We start from the raw sequence: 4326 nt of genomic DNA on the forward strand, positions 1-4326 counted from the left end.
AAAGCCAACAAGTTGCACTTTGGAACGACCTTAATATTGTATCATGTTTTTGATCTGAGTTTGTTTTACAGCATGAAATGTCTGAATGAGTGCTCATCCAAGACTGGTGATTCCATACTTTTTGCCAGGGGTTGTATCTATCTATGTCTTTTATGCATATATTCTATTGTTGTAGGCTTATTTTTAACTTTTGTGAAAATAATAATAATAAAAAAAAATAATCCACCTCTCTTTATTGTCCTGACTTCGTGAAGCCCTTTTTTAAATATTGAGAAGCTGAACTGTTCTGCGGCTAAAGCCCCAGGTGGCATTACTGGTCAGTTGGTCATAGTGTTTCACAATTTAAGTTTCAGACACCGCTCATGTCACAAGAAGTTATGGAGTGAAAATAGTCTCAAAATATCTGTGTGTGTGTAAAACGATTTGTGTGTGTGTAAAATGATTTGTGATCTCTGCACATTTCATTCATTTTACTTTGCAGCAGGGACTTTGTCCAGAACACCAGAAAGTAGACATGAGGTTCATGACTATTAGCGGCATGTTAGCCATGCTATTTATTTTATTTCTTTTTGGGAATACAAAATTTCTTTAAAAATAATCACCCTTTTTATCCCCCATGATCTCTTCATAAAACGTGATGTTCTTTGAAACTTGGCCTTATTCACTCTGTGATATAATTCATGTGGAAGTCCCAGGAACATACATGAGAACAAAACATCCTATTACATCAGAAAGATGATGTAATTTCAAAAAACACTGATTTCGTGATTTATACATTCTTGCCTGATACATTTAGATACAGCTATTATATTACAGGATATTCTTTCCTCCTTCAATGAAATTGAATGAAAATAATTTCATATTTAGCACTGGGATGATACAGATGATAGATCTTCGCTGGATATGAGCTCTTACAGTTATGATTGGAGCGGGGTACTTCCTGCACAGCTCACATTGGATGATTTCACATATAAATTTCTGTTATTAAAGTCATCCCTACTTTCAATAAAAATGGGGGACAAATGTCGAGCTTGCCCTGCGTAATGTCTTACAGGCTGATTCATAATATTATTTTCTGCCTATGTTGTAATCTGTGTTTTAAGTTACAATGTAGGTGCTTGGTGCTTCCTTCTCCCCGGCTCTAGTGACGAACACATGGTACACTGCTTCCTATGTGCCAGCAAAAGGTTGCCTGCGCACCATTATCACAGTAAACTTGAAATCCTTTCCTGTCAGACAACACCGAGGGAAAATTTCATACATACATACATACATACATACATGGGAAGCGCCTGATACCCAAACGCTTTGTTACAGCCTCTCGTTTTCTGCCGTTGCAGTATTAACTCTTCATCTCTACTGTGTGGTACTGAAAAGGACTTTAAGGGCTGAAGACCCGATTTTTAATTTTTAATTTTATTTTTTTTGCATTCTACTGGATGATCCTAACAAAGACGGTGAGTTGTTATTATTACATCCAGCGCCATTTGCAGACAGGTAGCTACCCCAACTGTCCCAGCATAAACGCTGGACTTATCCAGAAAAATCTATTTTTATTTGCTAGACTGAACGTCTAACAAAGCTGGGATTTACAGCAGTGTGGCTTGTCGCAGTTATATGAATGTTGCCTTAAATTAGTGAAACTGGAGTGTCATAAAACCTATGACGTGTTGAATTGTTGCCATTTTTATTTCTTAGCCATCATTGCAAAGATGTTTTGCCCTGGCCGGGTTGTGCAACCACAGTCTGCACATTTACATGACTGATACAGTAGATATTGCAGTGAATCCATTATACATCGGAGCAATATCATGTCTTAGATTAATCATGGAGACGTGATTGGGTGAATCCAGCAGCAGTGTATATATATTGTTCCAATCCTAATACCATTTTAATAAATATATAGCATAGAGTAATTTATCCTGTCATTTTTTTTGTCTTTTTAAGTTTGGGATTTAAACAATAATGTATGTTCATGGATGATATTTTAGACCCAGATACAACCACATAATTGCCTGCACACCAAAGCTACACATTATAGTTACAGTATGTGTTGTGGTAAGTTTTATGTTTAAATTATACATGCAAATACATTCAGGGTCTGTATGTCTTTATATCTTGTCTAATACAGTAAGTTTTATAAAGTAAAATGGTGGTAAGGTAAAGTCATTAAGAAAAGTTGTTTCAATCCTAATACCATTTTAATTTAAATTGATTTAAATTTTATTTTATTTGCCTGTTATTGTGATTGTTATTACCGTTTTCCCCAAATCCTACAGCCTTTATTTCACCTCCATCATCCGTCTGTTGTTAGAACAAAGGTGTCTAAACTTCCTGGCATTGGGGCCAAAAATGTCAGGTTGTAAGTATGGCAGGGGCCACATAATTTTTAGTGTTTCCATTTCTAAATATAGTTGCAAAGCCTATTTTTATGTCTTTACCTGTTCAAATGAACTAACAATATTTTAATAAAATAAGTCATATTTCTGTAAATCATTGTAGATTTACAGCATAAAAAAGGTCTTGTCAGATTTAAAAATAGGTACAAACCATTTGCTAAATATTTCAGGTTGATCATGTTTTATCTATTTATCCTTTATTGCTCACTCTTGTTTGATTTTGTCCAGGTCTGTATATTAGTATAAATCACAGGATTTTTGTTGTTCCTTTTACTATTAAATTAAATTAAATTTAAAACAAAAACATGGATGAATACTTTGTGTTCCATTGTAAGATGTTTAAAAGCCTTGAACTTTTTTGAAAGGCCTTTGGCCTGTGAGAATTGCACCTTAACTTTGTTTTGTGTATCTGCATAATCTGCCTGGAAAACCAAAATTAAGCCGGTCTTAATTTGTGATGAAGAAAATTGTTTCGATGGCCACAAATTATCCCCGGGCCACACTTTGGACACCCATGCTTTAAAACTATGATCTTTTCACATTGTCTAAAGCAGATGCAGTCTGTTGTACCTTTATTTAACACAGACAGTTGTGTAACAGAAACAAAATCCCACTGTCTACTTTTGTTGAAGAAATCTTCACCAAAATTACAAATTACCAGGAGCCAATGGGGTAGGACATGTTATAAAAACAGAAAACAGGGGGGAAAATTCTGATCCACTTTTTTTTATAAAGTTTGAATAGCCTAGTAAAGTGGAGAAATAACGTTATTGTTTCAGTCCTTTTAAGTTTGCCAGCATTTGCTTACTGTCTCAAGTCAGAATTTGTAATGCATAGTTTGGTATTTTGGTATAGTGTGAGCAGGACTTCCCCAAATTATTTTTCAATATCCATTATGTACCTTTTTTTCTAAGAGTAGAACATCTAATAATCGATTTATAAGCTGAAATATCGCGGTCTCCTTAATATGGTTCACATTTAAGGACTGTAGTATAATCAACCAGAATATGCATTTTGTTTGTACACACTAATATACCCTCTTGCCAAAGTCCTACCGTTTAATTATTGGTAATGCCATTGTCTTTTCTTCTTTTACTAATGTGATGTTTCAGAAACAGGCCTTCTTTCAAAGGAAAAACGCCTTCTTTTAAAAGAAATTGCAACAGGGCTTTATGTGGTTGGAGACCAGGAGCCCAGCAGGTAACTGAAGTGGTCACATGGTGACAGGAGACAGCACTGCATTCCATTCACTTCTATGGAGTTTGCTCAGTGAGGAGACAGTCACTTACACTGATCCCAATGAGCGAACAGTATAATTTGTGCATGTGAAATTTATAGCTTGTACATGCAGACATGAACACACGGGCTAGCGATGTTGCACAAGAAAGTCTTTGAAGGCCACAGACCAAAACAAACTATATTCCGTTATTTACAGCTTTGTCCGAACTCAGGGGTTGCATCCTTCGAAGGCCGGATTTGTAGCCCCGTTATATCATAGTGCGGCAATCCATTTGGTCTGTTCTCCAAATGCAGCCGACTAATACATCCTTCTTTTCTCCAGATTTAAATGTTGGTCTAAGGGTCAGGCGTATCCTTCATAGCCTATACTATTCCATGATTCATTGTGGGTCCAAACTGAATGGGTATTCGGCCAAAGTGGCCATCGCAGTAAAGAGTGGCAAATTATTTTGCCATGTACCCCCTTGATGTTATTGATTATATGCGGAAATTTCAAGCATGCGCATAACAATGGAGGGCAAAAAGACTATTCTTTTCATGCCATCCATAGCTACGCTGCCGCAGTAGAACAATTTTGTTCACTAAATGAAGCCTGGAGATGTAGGTATTAGAGATGTGCCTATCAGGTTTTTTCCTCCCAATACCGATACCGATCACCCATGAAGGCCGATCACCGATACCGATCACC

At 36.4% G+C, this 4326-nt stretch overlaps 1 protein-coding gene across 10 annotated transcripts in view; it reads left to right on the plus strand.

Moving 5' to 3' along the window:
- The first annotated feature begins 1231 nt into the window (after nucleotides 1-1231).
- Nucleotides 1232-4326, plus strand: part of epb41a (erythrocyte membrane protein band 4.1a) — a 101901-nt gene continuing 98806 nt past the window's right edge. For 4 of the 10 annotated variants that reach the window (XM_016666800.1, XM_016666802.1, XM_016666803.1 and 1 more), the window contains exon 1: nucleotides 1235-1457. The gene's annotated coding sequence lies outside the window, so the exon portion shown is untranslated. Of the gene's footprint in view, nucleotides 1458-4326 lie in introns of all 10 variants that reach the window. The other 6 variants (XM_016666796.1, XM_016666799.1, XM_016666797.1 and 3 more) reach the window with 3 other exon arrangements.

Source organism: Poecilia formosa, unplaced genomic scaffold, assembly GCF_000485575.1.
Source record: "Poecilia formosa unplaced genomic scaffold, Poecilia_formosa-5.1.2 Scaffold800, whole genome shotgun sequence".
NCBI lineage: Eukaryota > Metazoa > Chordata > Actinopteri > Cyprinodontiformes > Poeciliidae > Poecilia > Poecilia formosa.